A 12,584-nucleotide genomic window follows, 5' to 3' on the forward strand; every position below is an offset into this window, starting at 1 on the left:
GTTACCTCATTGTGATTTTAATTTGCATCTCTGACAATCAGTGACTTTGAGCATCTTTTCATAGTCTGTTGACTTTCTACATGTCCTTTTTGGAGAAGTGTCTATTCAGGTCTTTTGTCCATTTTTTAAAACTGGATTGTTTGTTTTTTTTCTGTTGAGTAGTATGAGTTCTTTATAAAGTTCGGACATTAACCCCTTATGTGATGTGTCATTGGTGAATAAGTTTTTCCATTTAATTAAGTGGCCTATTCATTTTGTTGATGGCTTCCTTTGCTGTGCAAAAACTTTTTAGTTTGATGTAGTCCTATTTGTTTATTTTTTGTTTGTTTCTCTTGTCTGAGAAGATATAGCAGAAAAAATATTGCTAAGAGAAATGTCAGAGATTCTGCTGTGGGGCAGCGATCCTTATCACAGAGAGAGGCTGCTTACGTGGTAGTACCCACATTAGGCACCAAAATCTTGACTCTGATAGTCAAGTAGGATCCGACTGTGGAGACGAAACCTCTTTAAAGAGTGTCTTTGTTTACCTCTGGTCTTTATTAAGGTGCCAACAAGATTGGTTTGAAATAACTGACTCCCACTTTGGACTGAGAAGTAAATGCCTGTCATTTACTATGGAAGTTTTTCCACGTTCTCATTCTTCCTCACAAAGAAGCCCCAGCGAGTGTGATCAGAATGACTCTCCTATCTGCAGCAGAGATGCGTCTTCTTCAGCTGTGGCCCAGCATCCTGTTCTTCCTGTCTGAATTCAAGCCATTGGCTATCTTATTGGATTGTCTCTGCTCAAGCTGGCATCTCTGACATGAGTCCCTGTTACTTTAGCCAGAATGAATTCCATCCACAAGTGTAGTGTTCTAAGAAATAAGAGTTTTTAAATGTTTTCTATAACTTTACTTTTATTTCAAGCTCCTGTTCTACCTGATGGTCAGAAACATATTTCCTATTTTTTCTGGGTTTCTTCTCCCCATTTTCCCCAGGGTGGTGCTGAAGTTCCATTAGCTTGATTAGCATTGAAGCAGGAGGTTGGAGGGGATTCAGTTCTTGAGTCATCTGTCCACCACATCCTGTCTGAGGCTCTGCTGAGCCTGTCCATATAGCCCCTCAGGTGCAAAGTTCTCTTTGCTGGACAGAGTCATAGAAGTAAGTTCTTCCTCTTTCTCTCATGGGGCCCAGCCTCACCTGCAAACCCTCTTGGGGGGGTGGGTCTTGAATTCCTAGGATTCTAATCAGGAAAACTATCAGGGCCTCCTCTCAGGCAGCCATCCTGGGACTCCACTCCCAGTATTGGAAAGAATTATTTTTAAAAGGCTAGACGGGAAAATCCTTTTCCATTCCTGAGGTTTTCCCCTTAGAGGAATTCCCTGTAGCTTCAGGTTTGCTTTAGAAGCAGGAAACAACACCCTTAATGAGTTTAGGCTTTGGAAGACCAAGGTGGGAAGCAGCTCTCCTTTTTGTCTTCTAAATTTAAAAAATCAACAACACAGTCATTTTTTTTTGTTAACTTTATTTCCATTTTTTGTTTAAGAGCCTGTGGAAGACAGTGTAAGGTGCATCAGTGGTCATTTCCATCCATTCAGCAGCCTGAGAAGTGGGTCCTGCAGGCCTGTCAGTCAGCAGGGGCAGGCTGTGTCTCCAGGCCTCAGCGGTGAATTGCTGACTAAACAGTGCCTTCAGACTGGCCTATGTCCTTGGGTTGAGTAGCAGTAATCTTGGGAGCTGGCACAATCCATTCCCCAGAAATTCTTCCTCAGACACAGCCTTTTAAGCAGGAGCCTGCTCTTTCTTTTCAATCTCATTAGGATTTCTGTAGAAGCAGAGATCAGGCATGACCTGCCATGGGTGTTTACAAGCCATGATGCCATGCCTGTGCAGAACTTCCCAAATTAGCATCCACCACTTCAGATCCACTGAGTGAGCCCGCTTGTTGATGCAAGGGGTGGCAATGTCCACATAATATGGAGGAGAGTCTGTGTAACATAGGCAGTGGTAGGCAGGTTAACATGAGAGCCTCGGTGAGAGACTTGTGATGAGTTCTGGGATCAGTAACCATCAGAAGTCATGGGGAAGAGCCCAGAAATAAACCCATGCTTACACAGTTAGTTAGTTTACAACAAAGTAGGCAAGAACATACAGTGGGGAAAAGACAATCTCTTTAATAAATGGTGTTGGGAAAACTAGACAGATGCATGCAAAAAAAAAAAATGAAACTCTACCACTTTCTTACACCATATACAAACATAAACTCAAAATGGACTAAAGGTTTAAATGTGATACCTAAAATACATAAAACTCCTGGAAGAAAACATAGGCAGTAAACTCTTTGACATCGGTCTTAGAAACATTGGCAAGGGAAACAAAAGCAAAAATAAGCAAGATATTCTAGCTTACATCAAACTATAAAGCTTTTGCACATGTAAGGAAACCATCAACAAAATAAAAGGCAGCCTGCTGAATGGAAGAAGATATTTACAAATGATATATCCAATAATGGGTTAGCATCCTTACTTTGTAAAGAACTCAACCAATTTAACATTAAAACAAACAAATGAACAACAACAATAAAAACTCAAAATAGGCAGAGGACATCAATAGACATTTTCCCAAAGAAAACATACAGATAGCCAACAGATACATGAAAAAATACTCAACAACACTAATTATCAGGGAAATGCAAATAAGAACCACAATGGATATCACTTCACACATGTCAGAATGGCTATCATTTAAAAATCAACAAATAACAAGTGTGGTGAGGATGTGGAGAAAGAGAACCCTCATGTACTATTGGAGGGAATGCAAATTGGGGCAGCCAGTATTGAATACAGTGTGGAAGTTCCTCAAAAATTAAAATACAATTCAGCAATTCCACTTCTGTGTATTATCTGAAGGAAATCAAAACACTAACTCAAAAATATGTGTGCACTCGATGTTCATTACAGCATTATTCATAACTAGAGGCCCGGTGCACTAAATTCGTGCGGTGGTGGTGGTGGGGGGGGGTTGTGTCCCTCAGCCCAGCCTGCACCCTTTCCAATCTGGAACCCCTCAAGGGATATCCAACTGCCCATTTAGTAAGACATCCCTCTCACAATCCAGGACTGATGGCTCCCAACCACTCGCCTTCCTACCTGCCTAATTGCCCCTAACCGCTTCTGCCTGCCAGCCTGATCACCCCCTAACCCAGTGATGGCGAACCTTTTGAGCTCAGTGTGTCAAAATTTTGAAAAACCCTAACTTAACTCTGGTGCTGTGTCACATATAGAAATATTCATTTTTTTTTGATATTTGCAACCATAGTAAAAAAGATTTATATTTTTGATATTTATTTTATATATTTAAATGCCATTTAACAAAGAAAAACCAACCAAAAATATGTATAAAATGAACAAAAACAGAAAAAAAATGTACATTTAGGGGAAAAAAAATAATAAAAATAATGATAATTAAATGATACGAAAACTAGAAATTAGTGACTTTTTTGGTGCAGAAGTTTGTCTGCTAATTCTTTGATTACAGGTTCATACTTGGTGCACTTCAAGGCCAAGCAAGTGCCATAACTTCCTCTGTTAGCCAGTTTCTTTTGTTCGATTTAATATTATTTAATGTTGAGAACAAAGTCTCACAAAAATATGTTGATGAAAAAATTGTTAGCAAAGCCATCGCTAGATTTTTTTATGTCGCTAAAAGTGTCAGGTACTCTGTTCCAAGCACTCAAAATTTCTTGTTCGTAGTTGCACTCTTCTTCATTATTCAAACGATTTCGTTCCAGATTTCAAGTTTTGACCTTAAGTTGACAAACACATGAGTCCAAATGCTACCTTGAAAATCTGCAAGTTGTATCTCTAAGTCATCAATTTGCATCCATTGGAAATCCTTTAATTCCAAAGTACTGTAAACAACTACATCTGGATACTTAATTATTTTAATGGTCTGTTCTAGGCTTCTAAATTGGTCGAATCTTTCGCTGAACTGTTCAAATAACGAGTTTACTATATTCTGGTACATAAGTATGGACTCCATTACATTCATTGTAGTGGCCTTCTCAAAATACTTTTTTAATCCAAGGAAAATACTTATAAGTTTTAGTTTCAATATCTCACTTGAAAATTTTAAGTTTACTTTCAAAAGATTTGATGTATCCAAACATAACATCAATACTTTTGCCAAAATCTTGTAATTTTAAGTTCAGTTCATTCATATGAACAGAGAGATCTGTAAAAAACATCAACTTGCTGACCCACTTATGATCATTGATCTGAGGAAAGTTTGCCAGATCCTTATTCTCAATAAATACTGTAATTTCTTCAAAGCACTCCACAAATCGCTCAAGTACTTTACCTCGACTCAGCCATCTCACATTATTGAACATCAGTAGTCCACTGTAGGTTGAATCAACTTCCTGTAAAAGTGCAGAAAATTCTCTCTTGTGAAGGGATTGAGAAGCTATAAAATTCACAATTTTTGTTACAACTGACATTAAATTATTCAATTCTGAGAATCCCGATTTGGCACACAACACCTCCTGGTGGATAATGCAATGAAAAGGTACAAGTGGATGTCTAATAGCTTCCATAAACAATTTCAGGAATCCCACATTTTTTCCCACCATATTTGGTGCCCCATCTGTTGTGATTGACACAACTTTAGAGATATCAATGTTTAGGCCACTGAATGTTTTTATAACAACCTTATATATTTTGTTTCCTGATGTACTTATTGGCACTGATTCTAACTTTATCAACTCTTCTTTCATTGTGAGACCATCAGAATATCTAGCAATAATGGCCAACCGAGCATTTGATGTGACATCAGTAGTTTCATCAAGAGAAATCGAAAAATATTTACAACTATTTAAGTCTTTTTTTAATTGATGTTGTACTTTTTTGTTAAAATCTATTATTCTGTCTTTGATAGTATTTCTACTGAGTGGTAACTCAGAAATTCTTTTAATAATATCATCTTTATTTTTCATATCATGAAATAGAGCTGGTGCATATCTTAGAAATGTTTCCTTAATAAATTCTCCATCACTGAGGGCTTTTCCATGCTGAGCTATGGAGTGAGCAATACAGTAACTTGCTGATGTTAAATTTGTAGAGCATCTTACAAATTTAATGATGGAATTTGATTGACTTTTATAGAGGTGTAGCTGCCTAGAAATGTATTCCTTCCTTTCATCGATACTTTTTTTCAAGAGCTGACAATGATTAGTTTCAAAACGTCTCTTTACATTCTACATTCTGCTTACTACTGTTTCATTACACAGTATGCACAATGACCTGTTGTTTCTGTCGACAATCCCATACATCTTGGTTCATATGTCTTGAAAGGGATGGCTACTGCTACTTCCACTTCCTTTATCATTCAATCTTCCTTTTTAATTTTTTTGATTCTCCATCACAAGGCTGCAAAAATAAATAAATATAAATCACGCGTTTTTTATACAAGGTTGATAGGTTTCTTACCTATTAACTTTTTGAAGTATTGTTGCACTGACTCCTGGTGCAAAACAATTCAAAGATAGTATGTATAACCAACAAATATATGGTGCTGTAATCAATTATCTGACATGCAGAATGTCTCGTCGAGCACTGTTGCACTGTATATCTTTTCCTTCTAACCCTCCCACTCCTGTCTCCTAACGAACATGGCGATCAAGTGTGTCCGTTTGCCAAATGCACCCGAACGCACGGGAAGCTTACCCGAGGCACATATTTACAATAACGAGGCCATTTCCAGAATTGGGCATTTTGTCACTCAAGTAAAAACAAAATGTCATGAGTAAAGATTAATCTCTTTATAGTGCAATTCTTAACCTTTTTATATATTACAACAATGTATCTTGGATGTTTTCACTATGTATCTTTGCTACGCAACACCAATGTACATGTTTACATCTGGTTTTAGAATTGCATTATTGATCATGAGTAACGTGAGTAATAATATTACTTGAGTGATGCCCAACTCTGGCCGTTGCGAGAGACAAATATTTGAATTATGCAATTTTTTGTCTCTGTCGATGTATGTCACCCAAAATGAGTTCGCGTGTCACCTCTGACATGTGTGTCATAGGTTTGCCATCACTGCACTAACCACTCCCCTGCTGGCCAATTGCCCCTAACTGCCCTCCTTTGCCAGGCTGGTCGCCCCCAACTGCCCTCCCCTGCAGGCCTGGTCTCCCCTTACTGTCCTCCCCTGTAGTCCTGGTCGCCCCCAATGGCCATCCCCTGCTTGCCTGGTCACCACTAACTTCCCTCCCTTGCTGGCCTGATCGCCCATGACTGCCCTCCCCTGCAGGCCTGCTCCTCCCCAACTGCCCTCCCCTGCAAGCCTGGTTGCCCCTAACTGCCCTCTCCTGCAGGCCTGGTTGCCCCTAACAGCCCTCTCCTGCAGGCCTGATAGCCCACAACTGCCCTCCCCTGCAGGCCTTCTTGTGTCCACAAGGGGGTGTCATCTTGTGTGTTGGACTGATGGTCAGTTTGCATATTACCTCTTTATTAGATAGGATAGCCAAAATATGGAAGCATCATAAGTATCCACCAATAGATAAATATGAAGAAGATGTACTATATATATATATATATATATATATATATATATATATATATATATATATATATCCTATACTAATAAAAGAGAAAAATGGTAATTGGCGTACAACCGATACCTTTTTCATTGGCTAATCAGCGAGATATGCAAATTAACTGTCAGCCAAGATGGCGGCTGGCAGCCAGGCAGCTGAGAATAGGAGGCTTGGTTGCCCCAGCGATGGAGAAAGTCAAGGATCCCTGCAGCTGCAGGGCTCTGAGCTCCTGAAGCAACAACTCCAAAAGATACAATGTTTTAATTATAGAAGCTAAAAGATGGTGGTTAATTTGCATACTCAGGCTCCAAGCAGAGCGAAGCCAAACAGCCCTGAAGCAGCAGGGCAGAGAGGCCTCAGGGCCTGGGATCAGCAGAGTCAAGAGGCCTCCCGGCCCGAGATCAGCGGATTCGGAGGCCCCGCGATCAGCGGAGCCGAGAGGCCTCCCAGCTCTGGTGATCAGTGGAGCCGAGAGGCCTCCCGCCCCGGTGATCAGCGGAGCTGAGAGGCCTCCCGCCCCGGTGATCAGTGGAGCCGAGAGGCCTCCCGGCCCCGGTGATCAGCGGAGCCGAGAGGCCTCCCGGCCCCGGTGATCAGCGGAGCCAAGAGGCCTCCCGGCCCCGGTGATCAGCGGAGCCCAGAGGCCTCCCGGCCCTGGTGATCAGCGGAGTTGGAGGCCCCGCGATCAGCGGAGCCGAGAGGCCTCCCGGCCCCAGTGATCAGCGGAGCCGAGAGGCCTCCCGGCCCCGGTGATCAGCGGAGTCGAGAGGCCTCCCGGCCCCGGTGATCAGCGGAGTCCAGAGGCCTCCCGGCCCCGGTGATCAGCGGAGTCGGAGGCCCCGCGATCAGCGGAGCAGAGAGGCCTCCCGGCCCCAAGTGATCAGCGGAGCCGAGAGGCCTCCCGGCCCCGGTGATCAGCGGAGCCGAGAGGCCTCCCGGCCCCGGTGATCAGCGGAGCCGAGAGGCCTCCCGGCCCCGGTGATCAGCGGAGCCGAGAGGCCTCCCGGCCCCGGTGATCAGCGGAGCCGAGAGGCCTCCCGGCCCCGGTGATCAGCGGAGCCGAGAGGCCTCCCGGCCCCGGTGATCAGCGGAGCCGAGAGGCCTCCGGGCCAGGGATCAGGGGAGCCGAGAGGCGTCCTGGCCCTGGGATCAGCGGAGCAGCGAGGCTTCCCAGCACCGGGATCAGTGTGACAGGGTGCAGAGCCCCAACCCTCTGATCGGCCCTGCTCTGTGCATGACAGGAGTGGCGCTGCAACCTCCCTATGGACCCTGCCTTGAGTGTGACAGGGGGTGGTGCCCCAACCCCCCAATCGGCCCTACCCTGAGCATGACTGAGGGTGGCATCGCAACCTCCCAATCCGCCCTGCTCTGTGCATGACAGGAGGCGGCACCCCAACTCCCCAATGGGCCCTGCTCTGAGCCCGACCAGGGTTTACACCTAGGATTAGGCCTGCCCTCTGCCACCCGGGAGCAGGCCTAAACCAGCAGGTCCTTATCTCCTGATGGGTCCCAGACTGTGAGAGGGCACAGGCCAGGCTGAGGGACCTCCTCTCCCAACCCCGAGTGCACAAATTTTTGTGCACCGGGCCTCTAGTATATATATATATCCAACAGAATATTATTCATCAATAAAAAGTGAAATCTGAGTCCCGTTCCCCCTCGGAGAACCAAGATGGCGGCATAGGTTAACGCCGGAGTTTGCTGCTTTGAACAACTACTTCAAAAGTGAAACTAAAACACGGAACGGACATTACCCAGAACCACAGGAACGCTGGCTGAGTGGAAGTCCTACAACTAGGAGGAAAGAGAAACGCACACGGACACTCAGAGGAGGCGCAGTGGTGAAGTCAAATTCTGAGGTGCGGAGTGCGCAGAGCGGGCTGGCGGCGGAGGGCGCGGTTGTTGTTTTCAATCGGGAGGGAGTCGCAGACTCTGAGCACCAGATCCGGGCGAGTCTTTAGGGACCCAGACTCAAACGGGAGAAGCGGGACTGTCTGGTTTCGGTCAGAGCGAGTGCAGCTTTCTCTCCGAGCTTTGCAGCGGGTGCTGGGACTCAGAGAGGCAGAGCCCCTGGGGACAGGACTGAGAGCCGCCATAACTGCTCTCTCCGGCCCACCCTGTTGATCCTGTGCGACCCGCCCCGCCCAAGCCCTGCACAGAGGCATTTGCCGGATAGCCTCAGGCAAAGGCTAGATTAGCACCTCCCTAGAGGACAGAAGTTCTCTCACTGCTGACACAGCTGATTCTCATAGCCACTTGGCCTGGAGGTCAAACCCTCCCTGGAATTTGCTACAACAATCAAGATTTAACTATAAGACTGCGAACAAAGACCACTAGGGGGTACACCAAGGAAGCATAACAAAATGCGGAGACAAAGAAACAGGACAAAATTGTCAATGGAAGATATAGAGTTCAGAACCACACTTTTAGGTCCCTCAAGAACTGTTTAGAAGCTGTCGATAAACTTAATGAGATCTACACGAAAACTAATAAGACCCTCGATCTTATATTGGGGAACCAACGAGAAATTAAGCATACACGGACTGAAATAACGAATATTATACAGACGCCCGACAGCAGACCAGAGGAGCGCAAGAATCAAGTCAATGATTTGAAATGCGAGGAAGCAAAAAACATCCAACCGGAAAAGCAAAATGAAAAAAGAATCCAAAAATGCGAGGATAGTGTAAGGAGCCTCTGGGACAGCTTCAAGCGTACCAACATCAGAATTATAGGGGTGCCAGAAGATGAGAGAGAGCAAGATATTGAAAACCTATTTGAAGAAATAATGACAGAAAACTTCCCCCACCTGGTGAAAGAAATGGACTTACAGGTCCAAGAAGCGCGGAGAACCCCAAACAAAAGGAATCCAAAGAGGACCACACCAAGACACATCATAATTAAAATGCCAAGAGCAAAAGATAAAGAGAGAATCTTAAAAACAGCAAGAGAAAGAAACTCAGTTACCTACAAGGGAATACCCATATGACTGTCAGCTGATTTCTCAACAGAAACTTTGCAGGCCAGAAGGGAGTGGCAAGAAATATTCAAAGTGATGAATACCAAGAACCTACAACCAAGATTACTTTATCCAGCAAAGCTATCATTCAGAATTGAAGGTCAGATAAAGAGCTTCACAGATAAGGAAAAGCTAAAGGAGTTCATCACCACCAAACCAGGATTATATGAAATGCTGAAAGGTATCCTTTAAGAAGAGGAAGAGGAAGAAAAAGGTAAAGATACACATTATGAACAACAAATATGCATCTATCAACAAGTGAATCTAAGAATCAAGTGAATTAATAATCTGATGAACAGAATGAACTGTTGATTATAATAGAATCAGGGACATAGAAAGGGAATGGACTGACTATTCTTGGGGGGGAAAGGGGTGTGGGAGATGTGGGAAGAGACTGGACAAAAATCGTGCACCTATGGATGAGGACAGTGGGTGGGGAGTGAGGGCGGAGGGTGGGGCGGGAACTGGGAGGAGGGGAGTTATGGGGGGAAAAAAAAGAGGAACAAATGTAATAATCTGAACAATAAAGATTTAATTAAAAAAATAAAAATAAAAATAAAAAGTGAAATCTTGCTATTTGCAACAACATGGATGAAGCTAGAGGTCATTATGTTAAGTGAAACAAGTCAAACAGAGAAAGACAAATAGTATATGATATTCACTTATATGTGGAATCTAAAAAACAAAACAAATGAATAAACAAAACAAAACAGAAACACACTAAAAATACAGAGAACAAACTGATGGTTGCCAGGGGGGTGAGAAGTGGGTAGATGGGTGAAATAGATGAGAGAGATTAAGAAGTACGAACTTCCAATTCTAAAATAAATCATAGGAATACAGCACAGGAAATACAGTTGATAATATTGTAGTATCTTTATATGGTGGCAGATGGTTGCTAGACTTAACATGGTGATTATTTCCTAAGGTATATAAATATAGAATCACTATGTTGCACACTTAAAATTAATATAATATTGTATACAACTATACTTTTACCAAAAAACTGAAGAAGATGGTGATTAAGATGAAGTCACAGCTCTGGGAAGGCTGCCTGGATCTGGTTAGTGAAGGTTCAAAGTGACCAGCAATAGGAGTGGCTCCAGCGGCAGCAGCAAGCTTCCTTCAGCACAGCTCACTGGCTAGTACATCAGCCAAGTTTTCAATGGCAGCAATGTCCTGAGCTGCAGCAGAAGCTTTTTCAGGTTCCTTTAGGTTTATGATGCAGATGCCATCTCTTTCCCTTTTGTAGATGTACTGTTCCATTTTGGAAGTTAAGATGGATGCTACCTAAGTGGGTTCCTGCTGCAAGAAATTTGAGAACATCATCTTCTTCCTTCATATGCAGGACATTAAGGGCTCCAGGCATTGTGAAAATCCTCTTTAAGTTGCCACAGGAACCCAGAATAATAGTTATGGGCCCTTCTGATTAGCACAGAAAGGTGCCTTCTACATCTTGGTTGTGCCATCCACCAAAATGAGGGGAGACAAGGGAGAGAAATTTTTTAAATCCGTCAATATTTCTATTAAAATCTCCAAAATATTACTCTACCATAGCAAAGTGTTCTTAGCTTATATTCCTACACTAGTGACCCAGTGCATGAAATTCTTGCACACTAAAAGGGAATTAATTAGAGAAAATATTTTAATATTGCTATTTTCCCTCTCTCTATAATAGAAGTGCCAGAGATGAAAGAAAATTAGTAAAATGTATATGGAAATCTTCCTCCTGTCAGAATCTTGGGCACACCATGGGAACCAGAGTCAAGTCCCCATCCACCCACATGTGCCTCAAAATTGTGTGAGATCCAGACCTGGCCAGGCCCACCCTCATTGGACTAGATCTGACCCAGCAGGCCCCATGCCCGTCAAGCTCCACCGGATGGGGGTGTGTGTGGTCTCAGGTCGCCTGGCCCAGTGCTGGGGTAGAGGGCATGGCCTGAGGTCCCCTGGCCTGGGGGGTGCACATTGAGGTCCCTGACCCGGGCCTGAAGTCCCCTATAAAGCCCCACCAAGCAGGGGGCACAGCCTCAGGTCCCTCAGTCCCAGCTGGGGTGGGAGGTGGACCTTGAGGTCCCCTGTCAAGCCCCATGGGCTGGGAGCATGGCCTGAGGTCCCCCATCAAGCCACACACGTGGAGGGCATGGCCTCATGTCCCCTGTCCTGGCGCCAGGGCGGGGGATGCAGCCTCAGGTCCCCCAACCCAGCACCAGGCTGGGGGGCACAGCCTGAGTGCCCCCATCAAGCCTCACCAGGCCAGGGGTGTGCCCTGAGGTCTCCTGTCAGGACCCACCGGGTAAGGGATGTAGCCTGAGGTCCCTGCCAAGCCCTGAGGTCCCCCAGCCTGACGCTGGGGCAGGGGGCATGGCCTGAGTTCTCTAAGCCTGGCGCCAGGGTAGGGGGAATGGCCTGAGGTCCCCTGTCAAGCTCCGCTGGGTGGGAAACATGGCCTGAGGTTCCCCATCAAGCCCTGCCAGGCGGGGGGCATGGCCTGAGATCCCCTGGCCTAACACCGGGGCGGGGGGCATAGCCTGAGGTCCTCTGTCAAGCCCCACCAGGTCAGGGGTGCAGCCTCAGGTCCCCTGCCCTGGCCCAGTGCCACGCAGCCTCAGGTCCCTACTGATTGCTCGTTATGGGAACTCGTCCTCTGCTGTGGGTGCAGCCATCTTGTCATGGCGTGACAGTCAATTTGCATATCCCTTCTTTATTAGATAGGATGAAAAAAAGTTCCAAGTTCACTTTAAGAATAGACTTTTAATTATTGGTTTCATGTACTGGTTCTGTGTGGCTCCAATGTGCTTTGTGAAAAGTTTGCCTCCAGGTTTATTTCTGCTCCCCCAACTCCATGCCTTTCTCTCCATGGTAAGTCTCAGCCCAGCATGAGGCAGCAAAGAGGTAGATATGATATACCTTGGTGAAAAAGCCTTAATGCCATAAACATTGGCACTAATCAGATCCCCCAAGAGTCCCAACTCTACCACA

General features: G+C 44.9%; 1 pseudogene; it reads right to left on the reverse strand.

Annotated features, from left to right (window-relative positions):
- Positions 1 to 1,657: 1,657 nt before the first annotated feature.
- Positions 1,658 to 10,971, reverse strand: LOC132226662 (small ribosomal subunit protein uS2-like; annotated as a pseudogene).
- Positions 10,972 to 12,584: the final 1,613 nt, after the last annotated feature.

The sequence above is a fragment of the Myotis daubentonii genome, chromosome 2, assembly GCF_963259705.1.
Source record: "Myotis daubentonii chromosome 2, mMyoDau2.1, whole genome shotgun sequence".
Classification (NCBI taxonomy): Eukaryota; Metazoa; Chordata; class Mammalia; order Chiroptera; family Vespertilionidae; genus Myotis; species Myotis daubentonii.